Source organism: Trichosurus vulpecula, chromosome 1 (genome assembly GCF_011100635.1).
Source record: "Trichosurus vulpecula isolate mTriVul1 chromosome 1, mTriVul1.pri, whole genome shotgun sequence".
Lineage (NCBI taxonomy): Eukaryota > Metazoa > Chordata > Mammalia > Diprotodontia > Phalangeridae > Trichosurus > Trichosurus vulpecula.
The window spans coordinates 207,282,635-207,303,931 of NC_050573.1; the positions used below are offsets into that span (position 1 = coordinate 207,282,635).

Here is a 21,297-nt window from a genome sequence, read left to right on the forward strand (position 1 = left end):
TGCCTAGATTCTCAGAGTTAACTCAGATTCTGAAGTCCAGCTTTCTATTCATTGTGCCATTCCTACCTCTGACACATAATGTCTGTAAGATGTTGGCAAAGTCATTTAACCTGTCAACAATCTAAGCTGCTCTCTAAGATGACTAAGTTCCAGATATGATGCTGTCCTGTATTGGGAAAAGGAGTTAATTCAGCTGGCTAGTTCCCTCAACCAAAGAAATCACAAGGTCTGCCCCTGTCTTCAATCACTATATCTATTACCTCATTGAGTATCAAAGTCATGTAAAATGGGCACGTTCAAGTAGAAGTCACATGATTAATTATTTGAGATGTTATAGAGGAGATTCATCAATTGGGCAGCAGATGGACTAGATGACCTCTAAGATGCCTCCCAACTCTAGGATTCCATTGATCTATGGTTCATCTTTGTTCTCCACGATTTTCTAATTCTTTAGCCATCCACTATAATACTACAGTTGGAAAACAATTCAGTGAAGTTATATAGAATTAATGGCTTATGTTAATTATGGTCTTGAAATAAAAATGTGTATTCCTAATCTGTTTCCTTTTGAATGCTTGTAATACAAAATTCATACAAAAAAGCAATATAATTAAGAGAACTCTTTTAGTTCCAAGTAACAAAAATAAACCTATTATTTCACCTTCTAAATAATAAGATAAATAGAACATGATTAACAGAGGAAAAGCACAAAAATTAACAGGGATTAGGAAAGGTTGCTTGTATAAGATCAAATTTTAGATGGGACATAATAAAACCAGTGAAATGGAGGCAAATAAGAATGTAGAATATTAGATACATGGAGGAAATCTAGAGAAAATGCCTAAAGCAGAGAAACATCTTGTTCTTGGAGCAGCAAGGAGGCTAGTGTCACTGGAATGAAAAGTAAGGAGCAGGGTGGATACAGTGCAATAATTTTAGAAAAATGGTGTGTGGGGGGGGTCTAGATTGTGAAGGATTTTTAACACCAAATAGAAGATTTTGAATTTGATCTGAAGGTGAGAGTGAGTCACTGGAATTTATCAAGTTTAGGGGTGACATGGTCAGATAGGAGCTTTAGGAAAAACTCTTTACTGGATGATCAGAGAATGGAATATAGTAGGGAGAGACAGTAACAGGCAGATAAGCTAGAAGGCTATTGCAATAGGCCATGTGTGCAATGATGAGAACCTGTTCCAGGGTGGTGTCTATATGACAGTAGAGAGGTGGATATATGTGTTAAATGTTGTAAGGGTGAAATCAAAAGACCTTGGAAACAAATTGGATGTAGGAGGTGGTGAAAGAGAAGGAGGAGTCAAAGATGACATCTAGATTGTGGGCCTAGAGGACTGGGAGGATGAAGCTGCCCACAAAATTAACATGGAAGCTTGGAAAGAGTTTGGAAAGAAGTTTGGAAAGGCTTAGGGGGAAAGACAATGAGTTCAATTTTGGACATGTTCATTTTAAGCTGTCTACTGGATATTCAGTTTAAGATGTCTGGAAAGCAGTTGGAGACACAAAACTGTATGTCAGTAGAGAGGTTAGGACTGGATTAGCAGATTTGAGCATCATCAGCATAGAGATGATAATTAAATCCATGGGAGCTGAAGTAGTATAGAGAGACAAGAGAAGAGGGCACAGGACAGAGCTCTGTGGAATATGCATGGTTAGCAGTTTTGATCTTGATGAAGATCCAGCAAAGAACACTGAGAAAGACTGGTCAGATATGTAGGAGGAGAACCAGAGAGAATAGTGTCTTGAAATAATAGCTAATATTTATGTAGCACCTGCTATTTTCCAAGAACCATTTTTTACAAATATTATTTTATTTATTCCTTACAGCAACCTTGCGTTGTTTGTGCCACTGAGAGGGAGCTGCTATTATTATCTCCATTTTACAAATGAGGGGGAAGAGAGGCAAACAGAAGCTAGGTGATTTTCCCAGGGTCACACAGATAGTAAATCTCTGAAATCAGATTTGAACTCAGATCCCCTTGACACTAAGCCCAGCAGTCTATCCATTGCATAGTCTCACTACCATGTAAAACCTAAAAAAGAGAACATCAAGGAGAAGATGGTGATTGGCATTGTCAAAGACTTCTGAGACGTCAAGAAATATGAAGATGGAGAAAAAGACATTGGGTCTGAATTGTTAAATAGTATCTTCTCCAAAGCAATTACAATTCAGCCTCTGTCTATCTGATGTCAAAACTAGTAAAAGAAAAATGAAAATTCAGCCAAATTGGCTGTGTGTAAGAAAGACAAATGCATTCTTTGATAGCATTCAGCACTTTTAAATTGTGTGCCATCATACATAAATGTATGGCCAAGTGCCTGAAAAAGAAAATTCCTCAGGTAGTTTTAACACTTGCCTACAAGATACAATTTCCACTATGTTTCATTTCTAAACACGTGTAAATTTTTTCTTTCTATATTTATATCAGTGTGATTTTTTTTTAAAAAAGACACTCTGCTATAGACTATTCATTCTCTGAATATTCATTTTGGTGATGCCATTTTTGACTGTCAATATGACAATACCCAGGTCAAATGCCTTCCCTATTATTTTCTTTGAGTACCTTCAAAATTTGGAATATATCAGGAGAGATGTAGAGTATTAGCCTGTGCACCAACAGGATAATACCTAGCTCGTCTCTTTGATTTTATAGAATTAATGACAAGGAGATTTAAATCATAGGTTTAAGAAAAAATATTTATATTTTATGGTGAAATATTTAAACAGATTAAAGTAATGAAATGATTCTATTTTCTGAATGGTAGAGTAGAATAATGGCAGTTGAGAGAGAGGGTATTTTATCCTGCTACTGAAATGGCCTATTTTACATCCAAATGTAATTTGCATCTAGTCTAATTTCAAATCCAAATTTTCTGTGGGGGAGAAAAACACAACAGATCTGAAAGTGTAAATATCTCTGATACGAATTGGGGCTCAGGTGCTTTGATGTTGCTAGGGATAGTAAAGAATATTTTCTATCTTAAATCCTGGCCTGCGTCAAAGGCAAAATCTTTGGATGCATTCTGGAGCATCATTTCAAAGACATAAATTACAAATAATCTATAAGAGACTGAAAAAAATTCAGCTTAAGTTGTGTCTGTAAGCATAAAAAGCTCTACTTTTTTGGAGCAAGACTTGATTAGTGACTTCAATCAAACAGTTGTTCTTTTATTGTATTTGTCTGTCTATACTAAAAATGACTGGTTCGATCCAGTTAGGTGTTAAATAAATGATGAATATAATGATAATTCTATATTAATCTTCAAAAGAAAGACAACTTGGAAGATATTTGACTTCCTTATATATTCAGTCTTATGAGAAACAAAGGTATTTTGTAAAGTTGAACAAACTCCAAATTATATACTTCTACTATCTGGAGTTTGGGCATGAATTATGAAATAAGATTCTTAATGTTCCCTGAAAAGGGCAAGAAAAAAATAAACTTCTTTTCACCAGGCTTCTGGCCTTCCCTAATATTTATTTAATTTGTTCTCTTCTCTGTAACATAATGAACAATTGCTCTAGTAATCTGAGCTTCTAAATTTTATCACCCACCTTCCTTCTGCTCTATAGCAAAAGGAAAGAAAAGAGCTCTAAGATTTTTGAACTAATTAATAAGCTTAGTTTACAGAATTCTTTGAACCATTGAAAACACTCTTGCTTCTGAGTATTGAACTCTCAAGAAAAGTATATCTTTTCAAACTTTACTAAATTGGTGGACAGATATTGAGCATTTATGGAAGTCTTACCTAAAACTCTAAATATGAACTATATAATATTAGAGCAATGGGTTGAAAAGTGAAAGAGTCAAGCTAATGGTTGTTTTTTCTATATGGTGCCATGGAAAAGATAGGATTACTTTTGCACTGAAGTGATTTCATCATTCATTTTAATTCAGCAAACAGTTTTGTCTTGGGCATTGGGGAAATAAATACAAAAAAGGAAACAAAAAACATCTCTCATTGAGAAGCATATATTCTACCAGGGGAAACTAACATGTATATAGGTAAAACCAGAGGTATACTGGTTAGTTTTTTTTCCTAACTTGTCATTTTTATGGTATAGCTCTTTAGACACAGATCATCAGGGAATGTATTTCCAGCCCAGTCTAGAAAGTTTACCTTGAAATGGGGTTTACCTTAGATTTATTATGACTCAATTAATTCATTCCCCTCTGCTAATAGGCTGAATCAAGACTTTACAATTGATGACACATAAACTTATCCAGTTATGAATTAACAACTATTTGTCACATGTGAAAAACAGCTATTAAGTTAAAGTCATCAATTTATTATAAAAATTGGAGGCCACTGAGTACCTTACCTCAGTCATTGCAATTTAACAGACAGAATAAAACTACCTTATGAAGAGCCTTAAATATCATGCTAGGGTGTTTGATTTTTTTCCCCCAGATGCAAAAGGGAAATAGTGGATATTTTTGAGCAACGATGTGACATGGTCAGACTAGTGGCTATGGAAAAGAATATATTGGCAATTGTGAAGCAGACTCAAGATAGAAAACCAAGGATCCAGCAGAGATAGTAGGATTTTTTTTTTTCTGGAATGGGGCAGTGAAGAAATCAGTGGGGTCTAAATAAAGATTCTGGCTGCTTGAAAGGGGAAAAACAAACAGATCCAAGAAACATTGCAGAGGTAGAATCATCATGGCTTAGAACTGTATGTAAGATAAGCACTTGATGGGAAGGAAGAGTTAAGGATGACTGAGGCTACAAACCTTGATGATTAGGAGGCTGGCAGGACCCTCTACATAAACAGAGATGTTTGAGAGCAGAGCAGGTTCTCCAAGTGGTAGAGATCAAATGATCTAATAGATTTAGGAATGGAAGGGATTTTAGAGATCATCTAACATCAAACGTGATAAAAGACAAAAATGGTAGGGACTTGACAAAAATGGTAGGGACTTATCAAAAATGGAAGCTTTTAAAGTGGTCGCAAGAATACACAGAAGATCTTAACATAGATAAAAATACAAGAAAGCTTTTAACATCACCAATAACCACAATGGTGTGGTTACTGATCTAGAGCCAGATATCCTGGAGAATAAAATCAAGTGGTTCTTAGGAAGCATGGCTAACAATAAGGCTAGTGGAGGTGATGGAATTCCAGCTGAGGTTAAAAATTCCAGATGATATAAAATCCTAATAGATGATGCTGTCAAAATGCTACACTTAATATGCCCACAAATTTGGAAAATTCATCAATAGCCACTGGATTGGAAAAGATCACTTTAAGTCTCAATCCTAAAGGAGGGCAATGTCAAAGAATGTCCACATTACTGAACAGTTACACTCATTTTACACATCAACAAGGTTATACTTAAAATTCTGCAAGCTATTCTTTGGTAACTTGTGAACCAAGAATTAACAGAAGGGCAGGCTGGTTTTTACTAGGTAGAGGAAGAGGGCAGACTTCCGGCCTTTGCTGGAATATGGAGAAAGCATGGGACTTTCAGAAAACAAAAACAAAATCTACTTCTGCTTCATTGACTACACTAAAGCTTTTAACTGCAAGGATCACAACAAAATGTAGCAAGTCCTCAAAAGATGGGATCTCATTGGAAAATGATGTTGGGAAAGATTTATGGCAAGAGCAAAAGGGGATGATAGATGATAAGATGTACAGATAGTGTCATGCAAACAACAAGAATGATCTTGAACAGACTTCAGAATACAGTGGAAGATGAAAGGGCCTGATTTACCATAGTTCATCAGGTTGCGAAGAGTCAGACACAACTGAATGACACAACAACAACAACAGTCCGAGTCTCTCATTTTACAGATACAGATGATTTAGGTCTAAACAGGCTGTTGAGTTGAACTAAATTGCCAAAATTACATGTGACTTAAGTGATAGAACCAGGTTTCAAAGTCACGCCCTCTGAGTCCAGACCTTAAACTCATTCCATTCTACCAGAAAGCCTCCAGAGAAAAAGTGATGAAGAAAAAGACATATATAAATATGTGGAAATTTATGGCTTGATCTTTTCCATATAGTCACGTCTTAGTGATCCTGAAGCATAGGGAAAACATAAATTTGAATGAATTAAGCATTTCTTTGAAAGCAATGAGTGAACTCTTCTGATGTTTTGGTGTTGTGTAGTCACAGCTTAAATTATATTTCATAAGCAATGCATATTATTTTTAAAAGTCCAATCATGACCCACTGAAAAATTCTGGCAGAAGCTATAATTAAGCACTGATCTGATTAGTTCTACTTTACTTAGATGTATTTTACAAAGTTAACAAATAATATCATACACTCTGATCAGCATAAACTTAGAAATATTCAGAGAACTACACGTACTTCATGCCCAGCTCAATTCACTCTCTGGGCTATTTTAATTCCCTACCAGCTGCCTTGCCTACATCAGAATGACCCCATTCTAAGGTGTGCTCTTTGAATTGGTGACTCCCCAGCCAGGATTGCCATCTCTGGAAAGATTCCAGAAATGCTTGTCACTTTGCTCCTAGATCAAGTCACTCTCCAAACTGCTCCATCTCACCATCAGATTTCTTGCGCTTGAGAATTTACCATTCTCTCTCATCACACCCTCTGTGCTTTCCAGTTTCACTTGATGTTTTGTTTTGTATTTCCCAAATAGGATATAGGATGTAAGCACGTTGAGAGAAGGTACTATCCATCTCTCTCTCTCTCTCTCTCTCTCTCTCTCTCTCTCTCTCTCTCTCTCTCTCTCTCTCTCTCTCTCTCTCTCTTCCTCTCTCTCCCTCTATCCCCCTCCCTTCCTCCCTCTCCCCCTCTCATATTTTTCTATCTAGTTTTAACTTTGTTGTAACAAAGAACACTGGACGTAGCATGAGTAGAGACCTATTTCTGAGATTGCTAATGTGACTCTGGGCAATTGAAAGCATTTCTGAGCCTCAGCTCCATCAATAAAACATAGATGATAATACTTGCTGTATTTACCTCCCAATGTTGTTGTGATGACAGTGCTTTCAAAATATTAAAATACTACAGAGATGTTATTATTTTTATTTAAGGATGAGAAATTATTTAATTTTAACTGAGCCCAAATATTTTATTATTTAACCTTTCACTAAATAATATTCATATCAGATATTTAGTACAGTCAATGTCTGATTCATAATTATAAGGGATTTATTTAAAATAAATATCACTGTTGATAAATAGGACAGAGTGTCCTACAATCAAGTATATGACTACATTGGCCTGGTAAATAGAAATGTTTATCAAATTTTATACCAGTACTCTTTTATGAATTGTCTAGCATTGTGCAAATTTCATTTGAATAATAGTTTGAATAGCACTCATATGGTGTTTTAAAGTTTATTTTGCAAACAACTTCTTGTTTTATCTTATCTTGACAACAGTACTTTGAGGTAGCCACTACATATTATTATGGCCATTTTATAAATTTAAAAAGAAATGAAGCTCAGAGAGGACTAATGACATAGTTCATAAAATTTAGGACCCGGAAGAGAATTTAGAGCTCATCTACTCTAGCTCCTTATTTTATATATAAGGATACATAAATCTAAAAGATGGTAAAGTAATTTGTCCCTAGTGTCATAGGTAGTAACAGAGTTGGAATTCAAATTCAGATTTTCTAGCCTTCCAAATCTTGTTTCTTTCCACCACGCCAGTCTGCTACATAGTATAAAACCATCACCACTTAACTCACCGTTGTTCCTGATTAATAAAGTTCAGTAGTACTAGAATAAGAACATTAAGAGTAGCATGAGAGCAGATGGGGAAATAAATCTATCAAAAGTTAGCTTGAAATTCTGGGAATTGATGAAAATCTTTGCTGATAAATTTCAATGACTAGAAAGCCAAGAATAATAAACTATGGTTTCTTGCCAATGATGGCATAAGAGTTATCCTGGCCAACTTTTTCACCTTTTCTCTTTAGAAAAGGTTGTGATGGTGGTGGAATACTATGAATGCTGAAAGTAGTGAATGGATGCCTTCAGCCATTTCTATGAAGCTGTCCATGGCACCAAGCCCTCTACTATCAAGGGAAGTTACAGATAGCTGGAGAGCAAGTATGCCATCAAGTCCATACACTTCAAATTTCTTGACTCTCTCTCTTTCATCTCCTCTCATACAGTTTAGAGGTATAAAGATCACCCACTTTCTAAGTAATTATATTTACTTTAAAATACAATTATATTATTTATAAATGTATTTTATATTATGTATTATTTATATAAAATATATCATTTATAAATTATAATTGCTATAATGTATTTATACTTAAGTAAATATGGGATCATTTGAAGAAGGAAAAAGTGCCAACAATGAGCTTAATCAGGAAAGACTTCCTCTAGCAGCTGGTTCTTGAGCTTAGTATTGAAGAAAATTAAGGATTCAAAGAGATGAAGATGAAGAGGGAGTTAGTTCCAGGATTGGGATATTATCTATGCAAAGGGAGAGGTGGGAAATGGAATGCCAAGTTCAAGAATCAGCAAGTACAGTAATTTGACAGTATTGTTTAGTATGTAAAAGAAAGCAATGCTAAATAGGTTTAGAAAAGTAGGTAATATGTTGTAACAGTAATGATTTTCTTCATAAGAGCCTATTGCTTAGTATTGTAAAGGCTCAAAAGAGATCCTCTATTCCACACTATCCACAGAATCCCCTTATATTATTGCCAAGAGAGAAGTGATCTGCATTCTTCATCGAGGCCATGATAATTTTGCAGGTCCAAATATATCCATTAGGAATCAAAAGTCTATTCTCTTGACAATTTAGACAGCATTGTGTCTCTCTTGAATGGATGAATGAAAAAGCATTTATGAAGTGCTCTGTGCAAAAAAAAAAAAAACTGTGCTACCTAAGCAGTGGGGATTCAAATGGAAAAGCAGTGATAAATTCCCATTCTCAGAGAGCTCACATTCTAGAGCAGAAGACAACATATATAGAAAATTTCCTAAGCTAAAAATAGAACTTACAAGGGATACCTAAAAATTTCATTTTTCTACTCCAAATGCCTATTATGACATTGCCAAAGTGTTGATTGCATGAACACACACATGCCCACACAAACACACACACACATACACATGTTAAAATTTGATGTTATGATAACTGGCAGCAAGTGCAGATTACTAAAAACTGAAACTAATTTCCTCAGGTACAGTAGTTAGACTTCCAGTTTAATAGAATTCAGATTGTATAACCAGAATGAAGAATTAAAATGAAATTAATGTAAAACAAAACTATAAATATGTTTGGAAGGAAAACTATCTTCATAATAAAATGAAATAAATGCAACTCATAATAGAAAAAGTTTAACTCAATTCTAAATTCAGTTTCTAATCCTCATTTCCTAATGACTATTTATCATAACACTTTTTAATTAAAGTATATGTAATACACATGACTTGAATTAAGATGGTGTTGATGATGTCAATAATAACTAATGTGACACTTCTTGTGTTCTCTACAATTTTAGGGACCAATACTAGATCCCCAGTTCCATTTTAACCACTTACATCAGATTACCTTTTACAAAATAAATGCTTACTTTAAAAATTAAAAAGAGCAAAAGTAAAAATATTTTCCCAAATGCCTAGGAACATAATCCCCTCATACCACTTCTGTCTCTGAGGAGGAAAGAGGGATTAAACTCACAGTTTAGCTCAGTTCCTACATGGCATTAATCCCACCAATTTCAAGTCCAATATCCTGCTGGGCTAGAGTTGGGAACTCTGGCTTCTCAGGACTTCTTTATTGGACTGACTGAGTTCTCTGTTTTGGATCATTGGGCTTCAGGATCCCCATGGCTAAAGCTCCTATGTCCCAGACTCTACTATCCATATCTATATAGGAATGAAGAAAACAACCAAAATTCCAAGCCTGGTTCTTGGGGCCACATGAAGGGGTGACCCTTAGGCCTACTACATGTCATCTGCTGTCAGTGAAGAGAGCCTTCACCTGATACCCGAACTCAAGAACAGAGCAACTGTGCTTTCATCGAAAACATGTTTCAGGGAAAAAGAGTGTTGCAGTTCTGTCGCCCAGAAGCAGGTCCCAAGTACCTTACATATGTGTGGCTCCACCTAAAGTGATACGGGCATGCAAATAGAATTATGCATATTGGGCTATATTCTTCCCTGAGAAACTGAAAACATGTTCTAATTATATGAATAATGAAGTATAAGTGAATTGGTATTGTGTGTGCGCTATGTGTGTGTGTGTGTGAGAGAGAGAGAGAGAGCGAGAGAGAGAGAGAGAGAATAAAAAGAAATTAAAGTATGAAAATTTCTAAAATGTCTTTTTGGTATTGACCTTCACAATAGCCATTGAGTAATATCACACTATGAAGAATTTTGCTTATATATCAGTGAGAAGATCAAATAAAAGTTAGGAAATGATGGAGGATTGAGTAGAAACAAATCCCAAACATGATATGATGAATTATGTAGGTACAGCTGGGGTTGTTCACCCACCAGGCAGCAGTCATTTATGTATGCTTTTTTAAAAAGACTTACAAAAATAATGTAGCACATTTATGTCTACATATGTTTTAATTAAGACCATAAGTTTGAAGATTTGGTTAGTCTAAATTACATCTGCACATTTGAATAATAAATGAAAAATAATAATAGTGCTGTGCTGCCTTTTCGCATGCCAAGGCATTTGAGACAGTGTCATATGGCAGAATAATCTCTGGATTTTGAGTCAAAGGACCTGGTTTCAAATCTAAGCTCCGCTATTACAACCTCTATAACCTAGGGCATGCCATTTAAGTTGAAAAAGAAAGTCTATGAACCTCATTTTCTGCATCTATTAGATGAAGAGGTCAAACCAGATGATCTCTTTAGTTTCAAGTGTAAAGGATAGGGGGTAGGGATGATCATGGGAGTCACTTATTAAATTAATTCCCCAATCAAAAGTATGAGATTATAAGCATAGGGAAATATTTTATTGTTTGAAAGACTTTATTTATTAATATTATTTGAATCTGGCTTAGAGTGGCCAGACATTAGTGACCTCATAGTTCCTCCCAAAGAAGCCAGATGGCTACAGAAAATGTTTGGATTCCATTCAGGTCTTGGGGCCACCTGATGCTTGTGTTTTGGATTCCCCAAATCTGAATTTTTATGCAACATCTCAATTCATCTTAATTTGAATATTTATGCTTAATAACATTATAATCAATAGATTCTGCCAGGAAATTGCCCTCTCTATGAAAGACCTTAACTGCTTCATATGTTGCTGTGCTGGTATTTTTTTCTGAAACCTTATATAATGTCAACCTTGCAGAGCCTGATAGGGTAGCCTTCTATAAGCATTCCTCCTCTACTAAATGATCTAATAAATTAAGTCTAAAACTATTACACATTTTGGAGTCCATTGTCATGACTAACATGGGAATTGTCCCTTTGTTTGGAGACAACTAAGGAGTATCTTCCTAATAAAAATAAGAATGTTCAGTGGCACCATATTAATTGTTTTTCAGAATATGGAATAATCCTTTGAAACCTGGAGGTCTAAGAACATTTGTAGACCTCAGTGGTCTATAAAATCAAGTTTCACATCTTTGTCTTTGGATGCTCTAAATATCCAGACCAGATCAAAAACAGAGCAAAACTTTATCCTAGAGGGACTGGTAGTGACAGATGATTTTTCTAACTCTCCCTTGCCTTATCAGTAATAGTTACTTAAAGAAGAAGCACATTAGAGTACTAGACATATACTTGTAAATAGCCTGAGACTGAAATTCCAGGACACGCCTTTTGGGACTCAACCAGGAGAAGAAATTTTGAATTCCATATGCAACATCATTAACCTTGTGTCTATGAATTTACACACATATGATTATATAAAATAGCATTTCAATATATTTTAAGTACATATACATAAGTAATGTACTTATGTATGGAAATTATATATGTATGTACATCATATGTATGGTAACTGTATTTTAATATAATTGGTTTCCTTTGCAATCCTATTTATTTTGTTTTGTATATTAAACTAAAACTTTATTCTGAAAAGGGGTTCAGAAGCTTCACCATTCTGCCAGCAGGGTCTATAACCTAAATACGGTTAAGAAACTGTCTTCTAGAGAGTGATTGCTAAATGCAGAACACTCTTTGAAGAAAGACTGTCATAACCTACCTAGGCCCTGTTCAACAGTCTAAGTTGGGAATGAAATCAGTTAGTTAGTCAGACAATGTAGGGCTGAAGGAAGAGGAATTGTTTATTCAGTAATTCTGAAAGTATATTTACATTCCTAAGAATGCATAATGACAAAATGGTACTAAGAATCTTGTAGAGACTTTATGTGACTCAGTAGAAAAGATATATTTACCCAAGGAAAGAAGGTTACCCTGATACCAACCCCAAATTCAATTCCCTCATGGGGATAGCTACTGGGTTATTTGGCTGCTTGGTTCATTTCTATTTCCACATTTGTTCATAGATTTCTGCAAATCTTTAGCATTTTATGTATTTTCTACCAGTTTGTTAAAAAAAAAAGGTTTTCCACACCTATCACTCATAGTGTACACTTAATTCCATGGGACAATAGTGGAAACAACCTCATTGGTAGGCAGCTAGGTGGCACAGTGGATAGAGTGCCAAGCCTAAAGTCAAGAAGACTCATCTTCCTGCGTTCAAATCTGGCCTCAGACACTTACTAAATGTATGATCCTGGGAAGTGACTTAACCTTGTTTGCCTCAGTTTCCTCATCTGAGGAAATGGGCTATAGAAGGAAATGGCAAACCACTTCAGTATCTTTGCAAAAAAGCAGACAAAAAAAATCCCCAAATGGGGTCATGGAGAGTTGGACATCACTGAAAAATTACTAAGCCAACCTTATTGGGAAAAATTAGACTTGAGATATAGCTAAACTTTATTTTTTGAGATTTTCTTGCATTAAATTCAAGCAGGGGCAATGATTCTAGTTCATGTGAACCCACAGTTTTTGGGCTTTGAATCTTACAGAGATTCAACATGTTCAGTTCATTACAACTTATGTCTTCAAGAGGCAGAATGTGGTAAATATGTATGTTCTCTACTTAATAATACTCAAATATTGAATTATCATCTTTTGGTTTTTAAATAAAGCCAAAATACTTTGAAATGTTGAATTTAACTCAGAGTAATAATCTTATCTGAAACAGAGGATTTGAACTGAAAGTAATGGAAAGTTTCCGCAGCTACTACTGAACAAGTAGGCAATCTCTGATTTATGGACAATGAATTTGCATGTAAATGACCAATCTTACCCCTCCCTGCCTCTGCCATAATCTCTACCCCCTACAGTCTGTCCTTACTCTTAATGTTTCCATAGGAACTTCCAGGTTGATGAAACCTCTGCCCAATCCAATTTTCCCAATGCTAGGTTTAAAATAATGCAGAAGGGCCTTAGGACCCAGGAAACAGAGGATCTTAGAAATCATGGCTAACTCCTTTTACTTACGAACTACTATTAGTGCTCTAAATAATCTACCTGCTAGTTATGGGGTTGAATCATGAGCTAGCCTGAGAAACTAACCGTTATATGTAACATTATTTCTCTGGGAAAATAAATACCAGATTTCATACACAGAAGTTATAAACTTTTGTAATTCAGATAATGCATAAGTTTGCCAGAATCAAAAGCTCAATTCATTGACCTAAAGTTAGAAAATTTCACACCTTCGCTTTGCTTAAAAAATCAGTTTACCTTATGTTCATTAGTGGTCCTGCAATTTCTCTTTCACTCTCCACAATATTTCAAAGATCACTGCTCAGCAAGTATACCATACAGTTCTTTTGGTGACTGAAACTCATTAACACCAACTTGATTATCTCTTACAGTGTTTTTGCTTATCTCAAATTTCAACTCCATGTAAATAAATGAATCATTTTAAAGATATCGTTTCCAAGACAAAGATGTTATCTTTGGTAGAGAAAAGAGAAATACAATTTTAGATGAGTAGTTCTGCCTTCTTCTCTGTAATTGATTATAATTATCTTGTGATTCACAAGTTTCTTTCCTTTCTTCTCTTCTTTATATTAAACTCAACAAAACTTAAAAAAGTTTTTTGATCTTGAAATTTATCACCGCATTAGTTGTGAATTTTAATGTTTCTGATGGTATTATTAGAATACTGTAGCACTTTTTTGAATTCCTTCTCAAAATAAAATTAGCTCCTTTAAGGTGGAAGCTGTTATATATAGCATAATAGCTTGGGTTACAGCAAAAACCCAAGTTTGAGGATTTACAGGAAATTCATACTTAGGAAGCTCATCATAAAAGCCTAAACATTATTTTGTGTGGTATAGAAAACAGGAAAAAAATACAAAAAAAGAGAAACATACAGTATGACTATATATATATATATATATATATATATATATATACATATATATATATATATATATATATATGGTGAGGGATTAAGTCAATAATTAGAGACACCAGGAATCTGGGGTCTTACAGCCCTTCAACACAGCAAGGAGTCTCATAATCATAAACCATGATTGTTTAAGTGCTTGAGGGTCAGAATGAGTCAAGACAGTGGAAAAGTATGGACTTCCTGTCATTGCTTATGTGTTTATAGTTATCAAGGCCACTTAGCCTAAGTGACTCCATGTTGGAGTATTATCATTTATAACTACATCAAACAATATATTTTAAAAATCACAATTATTGCAGGCACAGTTGCATTTTTATCTCTGTCTCTGTCACCTACCACCATTCCTGGAACTTAAGGGGTACATACAGTAACAAATATCTGTTGATATGAATTCAATACATTGAAGAGATTAATGTGGACCTAGAATACTTCATTATAGGATTTATTTCCTACAAAATTAGGTTCCAAAAGAGAAATCCCCACTTTACCTTTAGCAAAATATGGCATAGTATCATTATCAGGACAATGTCATTTCTAGTTTTATCTTAACTTGAGGCAATGATGAAATGTTTTCTCCTGCATGAATATTGATGGCATTACTCCAAAATTTTACGTAAGCTCTCTCCTTCCTCTGTGGGTGAGACAATTTAGGTCTTGTTACACTAAGCTAAATTGAAATGATTTATTAAACAAACAAAAAAAACTATTGTTATGCCTTGATATTGTCTCTACTACTTCATTCATTACTGGCGCAAAATTTGATTCTTGCTTAAAACTTTCCAGGCTAATCTTCTCTTTTGAATATCTGTGGTTGATCCTATACTTTGGAGGCTTTTTGTGTTAGTCATTTTACATGACCTTGTAGATTTTCCAAAACTTTATAGTTCACTGAAAAAAGCACAGGAATAAGGGACAGCAGTGAGGAAACATGAGTTCCAGTACCCATTCTACCAATAACTTGCCCTGTGACTGAGCAATTAACTTTACCTGTCTGTGCCTCAGGTTCTTCAGATGTAAAATATGGGAGCTTGTCTAAATGACCCAAAGGGTTAATTCAATCTCTAACAATGTTCAAGTATATTTTAAATCTTAAATAAGTTCCATCATTTTTCAAAAATCTCTACTCAAAATGTTCAATGTCTTCCCATACCACTCAATTTTTTTTCACCAAATAATGTGCCTTGTTCTGACATTCAAAAATCTATATAATTTGATTCCACCCACATTCTCAGAACTATCTCACGCTAGTCCTTCTTAAGTATTCTGTGTTGCAACTAGACTGAACTTCTATACTTTTCCCATTCTTATCCTACCTTCTTCCATTTTAATTCAGTTCTATGAATATTTTATTAAACATCTACTGTGTGCCAGGCACTGCGCTGATCACTGGAGATGAAAATAAGAAAAAGAAAGACAGTATCTGCCCTCAAGAGGCTTACAATCTAATGGGGAAAACAACACAAAAAAGATGCAACAAAGAGTGGGAGGGAACCTTGGGGTATCTGGCCAGCCATGCAGTTGAAAACAAGAACTGCTGATGGAAAATGGTCATAGCATTTGCCATACTTTGGATGAACTCATGCTTCCTGTAAATTTGCCCAATCATTATCTTTTGAAATCCTACCTTTCCTCCAAGGCTCAACTCAAGTGCTGCTTCCTGATGACCATAATAACTTTGTTTCCTTTTTTCCCTCTAGCACTGCTGTGTCCCTGGTCTGTGACAAGGACCCTGGTCTTTTTTTTAACAGGATAGGGTTTGTTAAAGTTGTCAAGAATAAGGCCTACTTCAACAGGTATGTGGTGGAATTCTGGAGAAGGCAGGAGGGAAAAAGGGATTACTATGCATGGAAACAGTAATCCAGTATATATATATATATATATATAATCCAAAATCCAAAATACAGGTCCAAGTCACCAACAGAGATATCATCTGCCAGATTGCTCATAATCATATAGAAGGGGATATGATTGTACATAAATTACCAAAGTACGGTGTGAAGCTTAGCCTGACAAATTATGCTGCTGCTTATTATACAGACTTGCTGCTGGCCCACAGGCTTCTTAATAGATTTGGCATGGACAAGATCTATGAAGGTCAGGTGGAAGTGACTAGAGATGAGTACAGTGTAGAAATCATTGATGGTCAGCCTGGTGCTTTTACATGCTACCTGGATGCAAGTCTTGCATCAAACAAAGTCTTTGGGACCCTTGTGGGAGTTGTGGATGGTGGTCTGTCTATTCCTCACAGTACCAAATGCTCCCCTGGGTATGATTCAGAAAGCAAGGAATTCAGTGCTGAAGTACATCGTAAAAACATTATGGTCCAAAATGTTTCAGATTATATCCATTATCTCATTGAAATATGAAGATGCTTATAAAAAACAATTCTCACAGTACATAAAGAACAGTATAATTCCCAATAGGATGGGAGACATACAAAAGAAAGTTCATACTGGTATAAAGGAGAATCCAGTATACTGAAAGAAACCTAATACAAAAGTTAAAAAGGATGGAACCATGCCAAAATGTCCTTTGCCCAGAATAAAGACCAAGTTGCTCAGAGGAAGGTAAGTTTCTCCAGAGCCCAGTTGCATGCAGCTAATAGTTAAAATATCAAAATCTGTAATTTTCTATGAAGATGTTCAGATTAAGACAATAAACTTATTGAACAACAACAGAAAGAAAACCATGTTTCCTGTCTCCTTAGGTTTCTCATTGAAATTATCATAGACATTTTGCCTTTAACTTAATCACTTTCTCACTTGCGTCATATTTGCCCATTTATTTCCCACATTAGATTTTCAACTCCATGAGAACAGATTCTTTCTTTGTATCAACAGGATCTAGCACAATGTGCTGCACAGAATAGGTACTTAATATTTACTTGATGAAGTTAAATATGTTCCAGCTCAGTGTCATGGAGACATGAATTTTAAATTCTGCTTTAGATATATACTCATTGTGGGATCTCTGGCAAGTTACTTAACTCTGCCTATTTCCAAATCTATAAAAGGATGGATTATAGTATTTACCTGAGTTATTATTAGAAATAATTTATGTACAACATTTTGTAAACTTTCAAGTGCTATACACATTGTTTTGTTTTGTTTTTTTTAATCATTTTAATGTTAAGGACTCTTATAGATGACATGTGAACTTCTTAATGCTGATATTTTCCTCTTCCCACTTCTGCTGCCTCTTTTTAATTAGCTGATGCTAGCTTTTATGAGTTAACACCATTAAAGAAATTTAGATGGCCCATATATATTTAACATAGTGTGTCTTGGTTGTCCTATTCAATAATGGAGAAATAGCAATGCTGTGTTGTTGAACTCAAAATATTATTTATGTGACACAAATCTTTCCCAGTCAAATACATCAATTTGAATCACATGCATTATTATGTAATATCATTTTTTCTAAGGATTTTTTTTTCTTTCTCATGTGTACCACTCCAGTTTTTCTCATTAGAAATCTTTTTTTTTTCCTTTTTGTAAAAAAAATACTTTCAAAGTGTGTGACAGACAGAGAGCTGTGTATCATGCCAATTCTATGGAACACTGAATTCACCTTGGGTTAATTTGGTAAGATTATTATAGTTCTCATATTCATAGCAATAAAAACATTTTAATGTGACCTGTTCTTCCAAATTGCTTTATTGTTTGAAAAAAAGATAGTTTGTCAGCATAGAATAAAAGCCAACCATTAGATAACTCACTGGCAAGAGAAAAAAAATGAACTCTTGTTCAGGCAGGAAAAGCAAACCTTCAAAAGAATAGTAATTAAATATTTTTAAATGGGCATACTATGTAGAGCATCATGAATACTGAATATGTTTGGTTAAGGAAACATGCTATCTATTTCATGACACCATCCTTTTAGAGTAGTCACTGAATTTTCCCATCAGGGACTTGAACTAAAGGTCTAAAATAACATTTCAATCATATATTCCTGGCAAGAGTGGACATATTAATGCATAAAATGAAACCTATTGGGAAAATGGCTATTTCTACATCTCTAAACTTTTAGGACAGAAAAGTTCAGAAATGCTATCCACAAGAACTATGTACTCTTTCAGCTTCCAGAGTGGATCCAATGTAATAATCCGCCCAGAGTTGGTTAAATCCGCAGTACAGAAAGCATGCCCACTCCCTTTCTAAGATAGTATACCATGAAAGAATTGATTTTTTCTGCTTTTATTTCTACTGTCCAATGTGAAAGATTGTGTGGTCTCTATTGTAGTGTCTTTTTCTATCTCCATCATTCATGCATGGGGGAAATATAGGATAAAAAAATGTTCCATCTAAAAATAGAACTGATCTGGAAACTTACAGTTATTCAACTTCTATCAATTCATGGCATCCCCTATGACTTTCATAAGGAAAGTACTATTAATTAAAAAGTCAAAATTCTGAATGCAAAATCTATAAAAGTGGGACAGGCTTATGGGTGTGACATAGAATAATATTTCTAATTATATTGAGAAATTCTAAGCTTTCATGTATGTGGGGTCTTGCTACTATCATCACATACTGGGAACAGAAGTTTTAGTTCTAAAATTACTGTAGGTAATTATCTATTCTAATCCCTTCATTTTTGCCTAATAGAATTTCTATATAATATATAATATAATAGAAAATCTCTAAAATGGACAGTTGGTATGCATAAGCTACGATTGTGAATGGACTCATGTCCTCACTTATCTATGTCAAAGTCTCAACTGATGGACACCTATGGTAAACCCAGGGACATAAATGAACTCCTGATTTTCAGGTGAATAGTAGATGGAGTAGCTATTTCATTTTAAAGTATAGTCTTTAAGAAGAAAAAAAGTATTTGAGGATATGGACAATTTGGCATATTTTGAAGAAATCCTGTTAAGGGACAAAACAAGTTTTATTAAAGATCTATGATTACTACACAAATTAAGGGGAAGAAGAAAAGGACATAGAGACAAAGAGAGACAGAAATATAGAGACAAAGAAAAAGAGAGAGCCAGAAGGTGATCAAGAGAGACACAGAGACAGAACATATAAAATGAGTTAGAAAATAAGAATTATCAAGGAAGAGTAAGAAAAAAAATTATATTTAGTCAAGAGATGGATAGGTAGTTTGTTGGTGATGGATAAGAGGTAAAGAATGAAGCACATTTTCTCAGAAAGAGCCAATGGGTTATTTGCTTTGTTTAGCTCTACATATTTGATGTATGGGAAGGCTTCTGGAAGGCAGGGGGTGGGATTTAGGGATAATGATAGAAATAAAAATGTGCATGTTTAAAATGTAAAAAGAAAGTTCAGAAGGAGACAAAGAAACAAAAGAATTTGCTTAAAATTAAATATGCTACATATATACTTGTAAAATGATATGTGGTAGTAATTCTTATGTATTCCTATTTGCATATCCACTTTATGTTAAAATCTATTCTGTTTATTATTTATAATAAAAAATAAAATTAAATGAGAAATAGCAGAGGAGAGAATAAACAGCTATGTATATTTCATTATATGGTTTGCTTAAAGAGTTATACAGAGTTATTAATTGTTCACTTCCTCCACCGGGAACAGGACAAAATGAGAATGAACAATCTCAAAGTACAATGTTAAAGAATGAATTTAGAAGTGAAGACTTTACGTACAATAAAATAATAGTAATAAACATAATAATAGCAGTAACATTTATATAATCACTTAATATGTAGCAGGTACTGTGCTAAATGCTTTACAAATATTATTTAATTTGATCCTCATGACAGTCCTAAGAAGTGCTGTCATTATACCCAATTTACAGATGAAGAAATTGGGGCAAACTAAGGTTGTGACTTGCCCAAGATCACATCCTAATTATACTGCAGTTAGAGAAGAGAAGAGAAATGAACATTTATTAAGCACTGGGTCAGGCACTGTGCTAAGCACATTAAAGATATTGTCTCATTTGGTTCTCCTAACAACCCAGAGAGGTAAGTGCTATTGTTATCCCCATTTTACAGTTGTTAAAACTGAGGTAGACATAGGTTAAGTGACTTGCCCCATGACAAGTGACTCTATTAGTAAGTGTATTAATTCAGATTTGAACTTTCTGAGTCTTCCTGACTTCAGATCTAGTGCTCTATCCACTGTGCCACCTTGCTGCCTCTAAAGAAGTAAAAGAACAAAAAACATGCACACATGTGTGTGTGCATGCATATGTGTGTGTATGTGTGCATCTTTAAACGTTAGAGTAACTACCTGAAATAATTCTAGGTCATATCTTTTACAAGAGGTCCAGACAGAATGATAACTGAAATACAAAGACATTGCTGCTGATATTTGAGCTGTGTAAGTAATCCCCCATGCATGGTACAAACCAAACCAAAACAAAACAAAAACCAAGTAAAATATTCTAATCAGTTTCAAGCTGAAACATCTCCTTGCCTTATGTGGACTCCCCAAAATTCTCATAGGTAATGAAATCAGGATATGGTCAATCAAACTAAATTGATCAAGTAGCCTTGTTTGCAGATAGAGACCAAAGGTACTCTTCCTTAGTGGTTCATTCTAGTTCTATGAGTTCAACAGACTCTATCTACTCAGCCAAGGATACAGAGAAAAGTAGTGTTTTTTTTTTCATCTAAAACGGCAATAAAATAATATCATTTAGGAATTTTAGGGTCAAAATTTTAATATGGATAGACGCTTAGTACTGAGTCAAGAGTTGTAGTTCAAAAAATATTTCAGACTGTACTCAAAGAGCAATCATTGAATCAACACAATTTTTAGTGGGCACAAAATTCATGTTGCTCATGAAAATAGACATATTTGCTGAAAATGTTTTAATAACCAGAAGCAACACCAGATCTTATGATACATGGACAGTCTTCTTTTATTAAGAGACATCAGCAGAGTCTATTGAAATATAAACTTCTAATATGTTGGTCTACAAACTATTAC

At 34.6% G+C, this 21,297-nt stretch overlaps 1 pseudogene; it reads left to right on the forward strand.

Annotated features, from left to right (window-relative positions):
* LOC118835793 overlaps positions 1–16,980 on the forward strand; it is a 157,236-nt pseudogene extending 140,256 nt beyond the window's left edge.
* The last annotated feature ends 4,317 nt before the right edge of the window (positions 16,981–21,297 follow it).